Below are 15,727 nucleotides of genomic sequence, written 5' to 3'. Positions count from 1 at the left end.
AAACCTAGATTATATAAATATTCTTCTGGAAACCCTGGTGGCACAGTGGTTAAAGTGCTATGGCTGCTAACCAAAAGGTCAGCAGTTTGAATCCACCAGGCACTCCTTGGAAACTCTATGGGGTAGTTCCGCTCTGTCCTATGGGGTCACTATGAGTTGGAATTGACTCAACGGCAATGGCTTTGGTTTTGGTTGTATATACTTCCAGTATTTTTAAAAATATATATATTTAAATGTATAATCTATTTGTAATGTATTTTGCTGAATAATGTGTAGGGACCCACCTAACCTCATTTTTCCCCAATTTTTTTTTGCCAGCTATGTACCAGTAGGTCTCTGGGTGCTGCAAACATTTTGTGACCAGTTACTAACTTAAAGGTTGGCAGTTTGAACTCACCCAGGGACATCTCAGAAGAAAGGCCTGGTGAACTGCTTTTGTAAAGATTATGGCCAAGAAAACCCTGTGGAAGAGTTCTACTCCGTAACACATGGGATTGCCATGAGTCAGATTCGACTGGATAGTAATGGGTTTTATACTAATACCAGCTGTAAAAAAAAAAAAAATCCATCCTTTCGAAAACAAAATTATCAGTTTTATGATATACCATGCTCTTATGCAGGGGTTGACATACTACAGTTGTAGACTCCAGACCAAATCCTGCCTGCCATGTGTTTTGTAAATGAAGTCCACAAGTTCATGCTGCTTCTTTACGTTTTTTGGGTGGGAAGTGGTTACACGCCTTCATTAAATATGTCACCCATGCTACCTGCAACTGCGATACTCTTTTCTAATGGAAACTGTTCTACGTCCCTGTCATGGATTGAATTGTGTCCCCCCAAAATGTCTGTCAACTTGGCTAGGTCATGCTTCCCTTGTATGATTGTATGGTTATCTAACATTTTATCTTCTGATATGATTTCCCTATGTATTGTAAATCCTATCACTATGATGTAATAAGATGGATTCGTGGCAGTTATATTGATGAGATCTACAAGATTAGGTAGTGTCTTAAGCCAATCTCTTTTGAAATATAAAAGAGAGAAATGAGCAGAGAGACATGGGGACCTCATACCACCAAGACAGCAGTGCTGGAAGCAGAGCTTATCCTTTGGACTGGAGGTTCCTGTGCTGAGATGCTCCCAGACCAAGGGAAGACTGATGACAAGGATCTTCCTCCAGAGCCGACACAGACAAAAACCTCCTAGAGCCGGTACCCTGAATGCAGACTTCTAGCCTACTGGACTGTGAGAGAATAAACTTCTCTTTGTTAAAGCCATCCACTTGTGGTATTTATGTCATAGCAGCACTAGATGACTAAGACAGTCCCCTATACTCACCCCAACCTGGACAGAGCCAACTGGACTGAAAGGGCGCTATTGAACAAAGAGATGACAAATCCCTTTCGTAATCTGGATCAATAGAGGAACTGAGGAAATCAGGTAGTCTATTTTGGAAATTTGAACTAAGGAACATGGGAGAAAGGTGCCAGTTAGTGGTGAAAATTGTAACTAAAAGGTTTTAAGGGAATACGAATGTGCAGAGTGATGAGGGATCAGTGGAATTCAAAGATGTGCGGAAGAACAGACGATGAGTTGTCAGGGGAGGCCAACAGGTACTGTGAAATAAAAAGACGGATGTGCAGCATATAGTTGAAAAACATGACTAATGGAAGACCACAGTGAAGCTCCATAATTCTTGCTGCTAAATATTCTAAAAAGCTGCAATTATTTGGAACCATGCACTAGCGCAAATCTAGAAAGCACTCTGGAAGCTCAGTGCTATAAATGCTCATTATCGTGGATTTCTGCAAGATTTCCCTTCGTCTATTCACAATCATTCTGAAAATGACTTTATGTGTACTAGCTTGAGTGGATCTATATTGCTTGAAATCAAAACAGTTAAAGACAAAAGTCTTATTTCCATTAACAGCATTTCAAGTGGGCTACAGATGGGTTGGAAAAGACTAAAAGCAACACACGCACACACACAGAGAATAAATATTATATTAAATTTCTAATTTGTTTATTCCAGATATTTATGAAAGTTAGGAGGCCACGAAATGTAGAAACAGCTACAGCATGCCTCAATATAGATTCACACAAGCCTTCAGAGTTCCTAAAGGAGACAAATCCTGCTGGTGACACCATCCATCTCAGCAGAATCTTGCCAAAACTGAGCTGCAGCTCCGCTGTGCTACCATTTTGTACTCCATATTTAAATTAAAAGAAAAAAATTGATAATTAAAATTCATAAAATGCAATTCCAAATATATTTAAAAACAAATTTTATAAAAATAGGAATTGAATTTCTATGAGAGCTCTGGTGGCAAAATGGTGTAGCGCTAGGAGGCTAACCTAAATGCTGGTGGTTCAAACCCACCCAGCAGCTCTAAGGGAGAAAGACCTGGCAATCTGTTCCTGTAGAGATTACAGCCAAGAAAACCCAAAAGGGAGGTTTTACTCTGTCACATGGGTTGCTATGGGTCAGAGTCAACTCGATGGCAACACGACAACAACAACAATAAAGGATATACTACCAAAAACCTACAGCAAACTTTACTCTCAATAGTATAAAATCATAGAAGCATTTTTTAAATTACAAGAAACATAGATTATTAAATTCTAGGTTAAGAGAACTGTTTGACCAAAAGACTAGAGCTAAATTTTGCCCATTAGAAAGTGTCAATCATCAAATGTTATATCTGAAAACTTTGATATGAATTATCATTTATACATTTTAAAATACCCTTAAAATTCTGTCATTTTCTTTCTCTCTCTCTAATATATATTTATATATATACATATGTATGGTCATAGGTATAAGTTGTAAAACTCTAACCAAGCTATTTAAATACAAAATTAATGAATTTTCCAATTGTGTACTTACAGTTAATAATTGGTTACATTTCATTCTGATATTCAAGAGTGAAAGTAATATAAGTATTAAATTTGAGCTCTTAAGCTAGAAACATCATATTACTATGTGAATAAAACAGTGTTTCTTATTAAAGCAGAGGAAGTTACAATATTTTAATATACCAGTTTGAAGTAAAAAAAAAAAAAAGTTTTGAGAAGAAGTTGTATTTCCATGGAAACTTCAGAAGCACTTGGTCATCAAAGAACACCTCCATTTCTAATTTCTCTTCATCTTTCCTCTTTGAGAAAGCCTATTTTGAAGGGATAAAACAAGCAATGCAATTTTTGATACCAGATTCATAACAAACAACAGTCACAGGAGAGAGATACAGCAGATCAGAGAAGAACAATGGCTCATTCAGAATATATGGAATGAAATGGAATGGAATAAAGTTTTCCCAAGTTATGCATTTGCTCACAAACCTTAGTCTTGGCTCTGTAATAGAAAAATCCTATTTTCATTTTAATATGTTGACTCATTCAACCGCCCTGCACATAGCTTACTGAAATTTTACATTTATATAAAACAAAAATTAGCTTTCTGTGACCATAGATACAGTTTAGAGAGAGAACTAACTTTATAATTCAGTAACTTTCCAGATAGTTCTATTGCTTCTTAACTTTGGAAAAGTCTGTTTTGTCCTAACTTTCTAATCATAAATAGAATGAAATCTAAATGATTTGACTGAAATTATTAGAGTTCAAAGTTCAGCATGAACTGTCTTAATTTTCACTGAAATGTACCTCTCTCGCAAGTGTGCTTTTGAGTTTTCTAAGAACTTTCTTAGTATTTTCTGTGATCACATCCCACAGTAGTAAAGAATGCTGCCTTTGGAGGAAATCTATGACTGGCAAACAAAACAATGCATGAATAATCCATCATCTCCCACTTGCCCACTGGCAATGTGATCTTTCCACTTTTACCATCCAGAGGTAGAATCTTTATCTCTTCTACCCTTGTACCTGGGCTGACCTATGACTTGCTGTGCCCACCAATAAATAAATAAATAAATAAACAATGGCAGAAGTAACACTGCCAAGTGTGGTAGTGTGTTGTTTGCCTCCTCCCGCCAAAAGATGCCCATGTTCCACGTTCTAAACCCCAGAACATGTGAATATGTTAGGTTACATGACAAAGGGAAATTACAGTTGCAGATGGAATGAGAAACCCTGGTGATATAGTGGTTAAGAGTTCGGTGCTAACCAAAAGGTCCACAGTTCAAATCCACCAGGCACTCCTTGGAAACCCTGTGGAGCAGTTCTACTCTGTCCTACAGGGTCACCGTGAGTCAGAATTGACTAGATGGCAGTGGGTTTTAAGCAAGTTCCAGAGTCTGACTATAAAATAGGGAAATTATCCTGGATAATCTCAGTTGGCCCAAAGTATCACTTGAGTCCTTAAAAGTGGAAGAGGGAGAAAGAGGAGTCAAAGGGAGATGTGACTATGGAAGAATGTTCAAAGAGATTCAACGTTACTGTTTTTGAAGATGGAAGAGGGGTGCCACAAGCCAAGGAATGTAAATAGACTCTAGGGGCTCAAAAATGGAAAGGAACAGATTTTCCTCTACAGCCTCCAGAAATGAATATAGCCCTGACAACATCTTGATTTTATCCCAGTGAGACTTATGTTGGACTTTTTACCTATAGAACTGCGAGATAATAAATTTGGGTTGTCGTAAGCCACTAAATTTGTGGTAATCTGTTACAAAATTAATAGAAAATTAATACAGCAAGTTCCAGAGTCTAGATCTATTGTGGCCACGAAGCATCTGTTTTCACTGTCTTTTAGCTCTGGGCTGCTATGAAAACAAATCCAACTACCCAGCTGGAGAGACCACATGGGGATAATGGCCTTGGATAATGGACCAGTACCAAATGATAGTTATGCGATTGAAGCCACCCTGGATCATCTAGCCACAGTCAAGCTCCCAACTCAATTCAGCCATCTGCGTGATGTCAGCCCACACTACTTGGAGTAGAAAAATTAATGTAACTGAGTGCAGCCAAACCACAGGATCATGAGACATAATAAATCATTGATTCTTTAGGCCATAATGCTTTAGGGTATTTTTTTTTTTATGAAGCATAGCTGCAGTAAACAACTCCGGAAGGAATATTCCAGGAGTAAGAAATAAAAAATAAATTTTTTTTTTTTTTTTTTTTTAAGAAATGGCATGTTTGAAAGGTCTTAGGCTAGCATGAGCATGATGGAATATGCTAGAAGAATTCAAGGGACAGTCAGCATAACTGGAGTTTATAGAGTAAAGGAGAGATTATAGAGTCAAGATGATGCGTGTGAACTGGGCAGAGTACAGATCTTGCAGAGTTGTATAGATTATCTTTGTAGTTTTCATAATTTAATAATGACTATGGCATTGACTATGATTATCAACGTGATAAACATATCACAAAGACTTGTGAAATAAATTACAAAATACATGTGTCAGAGTTCAGTTTCTGAGAATATAATTTTCAACATAGCAGGAGAAACCTTCTGGGTAAGAAAACCTAAAAAAGCGGGATGATATGTAAAAATATGCTTTATAAATGCATGAATGAATAGTGGGCGTGAAAGTGAGACACTTAGAAGCCAGAACTAATGAGAAAACATCCATACAGGGAGTTCAGTGAGGACTGAAGCCAGAATTTCCTCTGGGATTTCCTCCAGCCCTTGTCGACTATAACTTGAATTTTAATAGCATGTGTATCTATGACTCGACGGCAGTGGGTTATGTGAGGATCAGAAGACAAACCCTAGGACCTGCACTTCATCAAAGTAAGAGCTCTGGATAAAGCTGGGGTACTATAAGGGCTACAATTTCAGAGGGTGCATAAAAGAGAGAAAGAGAAATTTAATGGAGGGAGATGGTGAAGACACTTGACACTGAGTGGAGAGATGTTGTTGTTAGGTGCTCTCGAGTAGGTTACAACTCATAGTGACCCTATGCGCAACAGAACGAAATACTGGCCAGTCCTGTGCCATCCTCACATTTGTGGTTATGCTTAAGCCAATTGTTGCAACCACTGTGTCAATTCATCTCTTTGAGGGTCTTCCTCTTTTTCACTGACCCTCTGCTTTACCAAGCATGATGTTCTTCTGTAGGGATTGGTCCCTCCTGATAATGTGCCCAAAGTAAGTGAGAGGAAGTCTCACCATCTCACTTCTAAGGAGCATTCTGGTTGTATTTCTTCCAAGACAGATTTGTTCATTCTCCTGGCAGTCCATGGTAAATTCAGTATTCTTCACTAACAGGGTAATTCAAAGGTATCGATTCTTCTTTGGTCTTCTTTATTCATTGTCCAGCTTTCCAATGCATATGAGGCAATGGGAAATATCATGGCTTGGGACAGGCATACCTTAGTCCTCAAAGTGACTTCTTTGCTTTGTAACACTTTAAAGAGATCTTTTGCAGCAGATTTGCCCAGTGCAATATGTCATTTGATTTCCTGACTGCTACTTCCATGGGTGCTGATTGTGGATCCAAGTAAAATGACATCGTTGACAATTTCAATCTCCTCCGTTTATCATGATGTTGCTTATTGTTCCAGTTGTAAGGATTTTTGTTTTCTTTATGTTGAGGTGTAATCCATACTGAAGGCTGCAGTCTTTGGCCTTCATCAGTGTTTCAAGTCCTCTTCTCTTTCAGCAAGCAAGGTTGTATAATCTGCATATCGCAGGTTATTAATTAGTCTTCCTCCAACCCTGATGCCGTGTTCTTCTTCATATAGTCCAACTTCTCAGATTATTTGCTCATCATACAGATTGAATACATATGGTGAAAGGATATAACCCTGACACACACCTTCCTTGATTTTAAACCATGCTGCATCCCCTTGCTGTGTTCAAACGACTCTCTCCTGTTCTGTGTACAAGTTCCACATGTGCACAATTAAGTGTTCTGTAATTCCCATCCTTTGCAGTGTTATCCATAATTTGTTATGATCCACACAGTCAAATGCCTTTGCATAGTCAATAAAACACAGGTAAACCTCTTTCCGGTATTCTCTGCTTTCAACCAAGATCCATCTGACATCAGTAATAATATCCCTCGTTCCATGTCCTCTTGTGACTTTGGCTTGAATTTCTGGCAGTTCCCTGTCAACATACTTCTGAAACCGCCTTTGAATGATCTTCAGCAAAATTTTACTTGGGTGTGATATTAGTGATATTTTTCGATAATTTCCACATTCTGTTGCATCGCCTTTCTTTGGAATGGGCACAAATATGGATCTCTTCCAGTCGGTTGGCTGGGTAGCTATCTTCCAAATTTCTTGGCATAGATGAGTGATAACTTCCAACGCTGCATCTGTTTGTTGAAATACCTCAATTGGTATTCCGTCAATTCCTGGAGCCTTGTTTTTTGCCAGTGCCTTCAGTGCACCTTGGAACTCTTCCTTCAATACCATTGGTTCTTGATCATATACTACCTCCTGAAATGGTTGAAAGTCGACCAATTCTTTTTGGTACAGTGACTCTGTACTTTCGATGCTTCTTGTGTCATTCAATATTTTGCCCGTAGAATCATTGAAAATTGTAACTCGAGGCTTGAATTTCTTCTTCAGTTCTTTCCGCTTGAGAAATGCCAAGTGCGTTCTTCCCTTTTGGTTTTCTAACTCCAGGTCTTTGCACATTTCATTATAATATTTTGCTTTTTCTTCTTGAGCTGCCCTTTGAAGTTCAGCTCTTTTTCGTCATCATGTCTTCTGTTCACTTTATGTGGAGAGATTGGGAAGAGAAAAAATCTCATGTATCCACAATCCTCACTTGAATGTGGGGCTTCAATTCACAGAATTCGTGTAGCCGGAAAAAAATATCCTGAATTAAATGTTTAGATTAAAACATTCTCAAAAACCAAGGCAACTGGCAGCATGTAGATCATATCCTCTCTGGGGAATTGCTGCAACAAATTGCCTCAGAATTTCAAATAAAAAACACAAAATCAAAATTAAAAAACTGTATGATGAAACCATCTACCATGAATGAAAATTAACAAAATGAATAAAATCGAATATCAAACCTATAGTTACTATAGATTGCAGAATTATCAAAAACAGAATATTAAATATAGTTATTTAATATTTAAAGACATGAAAAAGGTTACTGAAATTATGAAAGTTGAGTAAAACGCTTTCACAAATTTTTAATTAGATTTGAAAGGAGAACCAAAAGAACCCTTAGAGTGAACACGAATGAAATAATTTAGTTAAGAAAGGCAGAGGGCTTACACAGCATTGCTAAAAAGGCATATAGTCTTAAGACATAAAAACTTCAACACAGTGAGACAAAAAGAAGAAAAAATATGAAAAACAGTTTAGGAGACATCTAGAAGAGTAAAATTTCTGACATATTTTTAGGAGCCCTGGTTAAGAGCTATGGCTGCTACTGGAAAGGTCGGCAGTTCAAATGCACCAGCTGCTCCTTGGAAACCCTATGGGCAGTTCTGCTCTGTCCTGTGGTTGCTATGAGTCGGAATCCACTCAGCAGCAATGGGTATATATAATTAAGAGCAGCAGAAAAGGAGAGAATGGTGCTAAAGAAATACCTGAAGAGAATGGCTAAGAATTTCCCAAAATGGATCAATAACACCAATATAAAGAGCCAGAACACCAACAACTCCCAAGAAGAAGATAGCAGAAATCCACATCACAGTAAAACTGCAAAATTAAAAAACACAGATAACACCTTCAAAGCAGCCAGAGAGAGAATACAGATAACCTAAGAAACCTGACAAGTACATTGACTTCTCAATAGCAATAATGGAAGGCAGAAGACCATGAAATGATATCTTCATCAAAATGAAAGAAAATAACTGTGTAAGTTAAAAATGTATAGCCATGGAAACTGTTTTTCAAAACTAAGGGTGAATTAAAGATATTTTTGGGTTAACAAAAACTGAGAATGTTTACTTTTAAGGGACATTTCTCGGGAGAAAGAAGAAGAATCCAAGAAAGAATTTTGAAGAAGCACAAAAGAATTATAAATAAAAACACAAAACAAGTGGATAAATCTTTAAAAAATGAATACAACAGTGATAATGATGTCTAGTTTATAAGATTAAAAAATATGCAATTAAAAATTGGGCAGTTACGTATCAATGGGGATGGGGATGACTGGAATTAAAGCATCTAATTTTTTTTTTCAGGAAAAGCATAAGGATATTGATTAATTTTAGCCGTTGTCAAGCACATGAAAATATCTTTGATTAGAACTTAAAAAGTAGGGATGGTATATAATTAAACAAAATATAGTTTAGGGATACACTCAGCTGTGGTATAATTATAAAGAAAAGAGAAGGAATTAGTTACACAAAATTCTGGATAGTAATTTCTCTGGTGAAAGAGTTCACATCAGATCCAGGTACACAGAGTCTTAAAAACAGTGGTAATAGTGTTTCTTCAGTGGGTATTAATGTGTGTATTTATTTTATTATTGTTTTTAAAACAATAATTAAAAGTACATGTGACATACATACCATATAAAAATTACCATCGTATGTGACAAAAAACTGATGATTCTCACACACGTGAGTTATTCTGCATTCATTTCCAATGGCATGTGTCTAGGATGGAGTCCATTTCCAATTATGTCATACCTTTCTCAAAATTAATTATATAAATTCTAATTTATTAAAATAGGGAACTGGTTGCCACAACTGGAATCAAAATATAGAAGAGTCCCATTTCCCTAAAAAGTTTGCTTTTTTATATTTACTGTTGATCCCGTACCCATACTCATTCCATACAATTTGAGGCCGCTGATCTGCTTTCTGTCACCATATTTTTGCCTTTTCAAGGATTTTATCTATATCTAAATTCATACTGTAGCTTGCCTTTTGTGTTTGATTTCTTCAATGTAGTGTAGTCTTTGAGATCCATCTACGTTTTAACATATACTAATAGTTTCCTTTTTATTGCTGAGCAGTATTCACAGATAATGATATATCACAATTTGTTATGCATTCATCAGCTGATAGACCTTGAGATTATTTCCATTATGGGGCTATTATAAATATTGCTGTGATAAACATTTGTGTATAAATCTTTGTGTGGACACGTTTTAATTATCTTGAGGAAATACTAAGGAATGGAATTTATAAGTCATATAATTTTTTTATAGTGCATATGTTTAATACATGTTATACAGATATGTATAGAAAAAAAAATAGAGTATGTGCTTAATGGTTTAATCCTATTAAGACCTAATTATTTTCTGCCTTGAATTTTTGTTTATATCATGCATTTGCATTAAGGGAAGCATGCTGAATCACTGAGTGTTGTTGAATTATTGGTAGGTAGTATGGATTTTTTTTTTTTTGCTCCTCCAACAGTCATACCCTCCGAGTCCCAAGGAACATCCCTTGTTCCACTAATTCCACCCCAGATGCATCCTAGAGTCCAGAGGGACAAACTGTGTCCCAAAGAAAAATTTTCAAAATCTCTCTTTCTTCCCACCAAAAATCCGCACACCTCTTACAACACCCAGCTGTTTGTTGGGTGGCATGTTCTATAGATGTCTATTAAGTCTAGTTGGTTTATAATGTTGCTTAAGTGTTCTATTTTCTTGCTGATCTTCTTCCCAGTTGTTATAGCCATATTAAAGTAGGGATATTGAAGTTTCCAACTATTATTTTTTAATTTTCTATTTCTTCCTTGATTTCTGTCAGTTTTTGCTTCATGTATTTTAATGCGCTGTTATTAGGTTCATGTATGTTTATAGTTGTTTTATCTTCCTGATGAATTAACTCTTTTATCATGATAAATGTCCATCTTTATCTCTTGTAACAATGTTCTCAAAAGTATATTTTATCTGATACTAACATAGCCAATCCAACTTACTTGTGGTTACTGTTTGCATGATAGAAACTTTCCATCCTTTTAATTTCTCTCTATTTGTATCTTTGAATTTAAAGTGTATCCCCAGCAATGAACAATCAAAAAGAAATTAAGAAAACAATTCAATTTATAATAGCATCTAAAAGAATAAAATATCTAAGAATAAGTTTAACCATGGAAGTGAAAGACTTGTATGCTGAAAACTACAAAATATTGCTGAAAAAAATTAAAGAAGACCTAAGAATGGAAAGACATCCTGTGTTCATGGATTTGAAGACTTAATTTGCTAAGATGTCAGTACTGCTGAACATGATCTACAGCCTCAATGCAATCTCTATCAAATTTCAACACCCTTTTTTGTAGAAATTGCAAAGCCAATATTCAAATTCATATGAAATTGTATGGAGACCCTCATACTTCCCAATTTTAAAATGTATCACAATGCTACAGTAATCAAAACAGTGTGGTACTGGTATAGGGTAGACATATAGACCAATGGAATGGAATTGAGAGGTCAGAAATAAACACATATATCTGTGGCCAATTGATTTTTGGCAAGGGTGCTGAATCCATTCAATGGGGAAAGAATAGTCTCTTTAATAAATGGTGCAGGACAACTGGGTCTCTACATGTAAAGTTATGAAGTTGGTCTCCTATCTCACACCATATACAAAATTAACTTTAGGTGGATCATCAACCTAAATATAAGAACTAAAACCATAAAACTCCTGGAAGAAAACATAGGGTAAAAGCTTCAAGACTTTGGATTATTATATATGGCACCCAAAGCAAGAGCAACAACAACAAAAATAGACAAATTGGACTTCATCAAAATTAAAAAAAAAAGTTCATAAAAGAACATTATCAAGAAAGTAAAAGGACAACTTACAAAATTGGAAAAATATTTGCAAATTAAGTATCTGATAATGGTTTAATATCCAGAATATATTAATAAATTCTACATATTCAACAAAAAAAAATTCAAACAACTCAATTTAAAACAAAATGGCCAATGACTTTAAATAGACATTTCTCCCAATAATATATACAAATGACCAAAAAGCACATATAAAGATACTCTACATCGTTAGTCATGAGGGGAATGCAAATCAAAAGTACAATTTGATACCACTTCACACCCACTAGGATTTCTACTATCAAAAAAAAATGAAAAACAAATGTTGATGAAGAGCGGAGAGATTGTAACCCCTGTGCGTTGTTGATGGAAATGTAAAATGGTGCTGCCCCTGTGGAAAACAGTCTGGTAGTGCCTTAAAATTTAAACATAGAATCACCATATAACCCAGCAATTCCGCTCCTAGGCATATACCTGAAAGAATTGAAAGCAGGAATGCAAACAGATGCTTGTACACCAATGTTTATAGCAGCCTTGTTCACAATAGCCAACAGGTGGGAACAACCCAAGTGTCCATTAACAAATGAATGGCTAAACAAAATGTGGTATATCCATACAATTGAACAGCATCTAGCTATAAAATGGAATGAAATTGTGATACATGTTACTACATGGGTGGACCTTGAAAACATGCTAAGTGAAAGAAGCCAGAGACAGAGGGATAAATATTGTATGATTTCACTTAAAAGAAATATCTGTAATAGGCAAATTCACAGAGACAGAAAGTAGATTAGTGGTTACTGGGGGCTAGGAGGAGGGGATATGCAGTGGAATAACCAGGGTTTGTGTCGCCCAGTTCATAGCTCATGTTGTCACCCCCCCATACTTACTACCACGATATTGTTGCTAAAACACCAAAAAGTTTGACAAAATCAGTGACTATAAAAACATCGACAGTAAGGAAAACAACACTGGGCATGTAGCGTGTGTAGATGAAACCACGTTATTTGAAGCATCATTGTAATTGGATAATAACGACAGCTCTGACCGGAGCACATTAGGAGGTTCGAAAAGTAAATCGGCATAGAGTTTTAGCCTTGTAGGTAGGTATATTGATACATGTAAGCTGGGCTTAAATGAAAAATGTTTTTGTTGTTATGGCTAACTACAGGGATATTTATATAAAAAATAACAAATTTCTGCTGAAACACTGCACAAAAATTTTATAGACAGCCATTTTGGGGTCAGTCTCTTTGACAGTGTCACCTGGTGTGGTCCGCACCCCCTGTACTCCTTCCTTAGTGATGCCCCTGAGACATGAGGAGTTATTGATTTATAAGTACAGAGTTTCTGTTTGGAGTGATGCAAAAGTTATGGAAAGAGATAGTGGTGATGGTCGCACAATATTGTGGATGTAATTAATGCCACTGAATTGTACACTTACAAGTGGTTAAAATGGCAAATTTTATGTTGCATATATATATTACCACAATAAAATAAAAAAAAAAATCTAGGTGACTTTCCTAAACACCTGAATTCATTGAATGGTATCTGTTTCCTCTATTAATGGGAATAATGGTGCCTGCATTGTTTTTGGCGTTGTTCTAAAGCATAAACTTGAAAGACGGTTGAGAATTAGCAATCACTTAAGTGTCAGATAGGAGAATCATGACTTTCACAACACATGGAAAATGCAGATTGTTATGTGAGCTATGCATCCAACGAATGTTCATAATTTTTTACACAATATTTCGATGCCACGATACTGAGAAGGTGAGTTTTTAGAAAAGGACGAAGTGAAAGTATGTGAGTTTAGAAAAATACAACATTCATATACTCTAACTTTTTTAATGACCTGAGTTCCATTAATAATTATAAATGAGTCAAAAATATAGATATTGTAAATAAACTATGTTTTTATTAAATTGCATGTGCTTATAAACTGTTGCTTAACAAATATCTGTAGTATAAAATATATCCTCCACAATTAATAATTGTATTAAATAACATAACCCAATTTCACTTATTTTGTTCAGTTAAAATAGTTTTCTTAATAGACACTTGTATGCTTATGAAAAATGAAAATAACAAAGCCGTCTTTCTCCACAGTCAATTTTTGTAAGTTCCAAGGGCCCATTTCCATATTCTTTTTCAGCGATAGCTGAACTAATCGGGGTGAAAGCAAGTGATGTAAGTAACACTGATCCTCACTCCATTCTTTGCAGAGCTTCCAAATTCCTTCTAACCCCAAAAACCTAGTGCCGTCAAGTGGATTCCGACTCATAGCGACCCTATAGGACAGAGTAGAACTGCCCCATGGAGTTTCCAAGGAGTGCCTGGTGGATTCAAACTGCCAACCCTTTGGTTAGCAGCTGTAGCTCTTAACCGCTACACCACCAGGGTTTCCAAATTCCTTCTAGATTCTCTATAAAGAACAGGATGATTGGGAGAAGGCTCCCTAGACGCAAGCTCCATAGAATAATGTACTAACATAGTTATGCATCCAGCTCGAAGTATCCCCTGAAGTGGTAAAACTGAACCATTAAGTTTTTAAAATAGCTTTCTTTTAAACAATGGGACAATCTGGGTAAAGTGTAACCATGTATTTGTCCCTGGCAGAGGGCTGATAGATGAACACAGAAATACATATGCCTAGAGTGCTAAAGCAGCTGAATCCCCCTGATTTCAAGATTCCAATCACTGTAGAATCTGAAAATGTATTTGTGGAACTATAGTCTCCATGGATATTTATGTGTGTCCTAGATTAAAACTGAACACTGATTCCTGTAAAAATGAAAAGCATTTTTTTTGAGGATGATGGGTGCTTGTATTAAACACATTCTTTCTGGGGAATGTGATTAATGCCCCTGAATTGTACACTTACGACTGGTTGAAATAGCAAATTTTGGTGATACGTATTTTCACACAGTAAAAAGGAACCTTCCATAATGAGACAGAATTTGTTTGATTTTCCAGAGGTCTTGAATTATGTCTTAGACTTACTTAGGCTCATCTTACACTTTCAGGTAGTGTGACTTTCTATTAAGGCAAAAATAAGGCAAATTGTAAACATTGTTCACAATAACATCTAAAGAGGACTTCTATTTGCTATGTGTTCTTACCTACTGTGAGTAATTTGGTGGTTTTCATTATATAGCCTCTACATATACATACACCTTTTTTTTTCCTACTTTCACTTCCTCAGTGATCTCATATACCCCCATGACTTCAATTATCACCTTTAAGTGCAAGACTCTAGTGACAATAGTCCCTGAGGCCCAGATCTTTATTTTCAGTGTTCTTGTGAAAATTTCCATGTTGATCTCTCTGCTAGCACTTCAAGCCCAGCTTGTTTAAACCTGAATTCATCATTTTCTATCCCCAAACCAGCTCTTTATTGAGCTTCTCATCTTGAAATGCTCACTTGCTATGAACTCAGTTTTCAGATTCAGTTAGGTCTTCCTTATTATTTCACTCAAATACTTTTCTTTTGTTTTCCCAGTGCTACATGAATCCCAAAAAGATACCAAACGCATTGCAGTCAAGTCGATTCCGACTCATAGCGACCCTATAGGACAGAGTAGAACTGCCCCATAGAGTTTTCAAGGAGCACCTGCTGGATTCAACTGCGGATTTTTTGGTTAGCAACTGTAGCACTTAGCCACTATACCACCAGGGTTTCCACAGGAATCCACCAAAACCAAACCAAACCCAGCACCGTCGAGTTGATTCCGACTCCTAGCGACTCTATAGGACTGAGTAGAACTGCCCCATAGAGTTTCCAAGGAGCGCCTGGTGGATTCGAACTCCCAACCCTTTGGTTAGCAGCCATAGCGCTTAACCACTACGCCACCAGGGTTTCCACACGAATCCACGTCCTTGTTATTTCAAAGCTTTTCAATTTCAAGGACTTCTAACCTACCTTCCTGGTTCTAATGTATGATATTTCCCATTTGGATATGTAATAATTACTACTTATGTAATTCCGTTACTTAGAAACTCTTATTATCTATTTCCTGGTATAATCCAGAACTTTAGTCAAGGAATTAATGTTGGGACCCTCACAATCTAACTACATCGCCCATACTAGTGTTATGTCCAAAGAACATTTTATATGGATCC

The sequence above is a fragment of the Loxodonta africana genome, chromosome X (genome assembly GCF_030014295.1).
Source record: "Loxodonta africana isolate mLoxAfr1 chromosome X, mLoxAfr1.hap2, whole genome shotgun sequence".
NCBI classification, from domain to species: Eukaryota; Metazoa; Chordata; class Mammalia; order Proboscidea; family Elephantidae; genus Loxodonta; species Loxodonta africana.
This window is presented reverse-complemented; position numbering follows the sequence as displayed.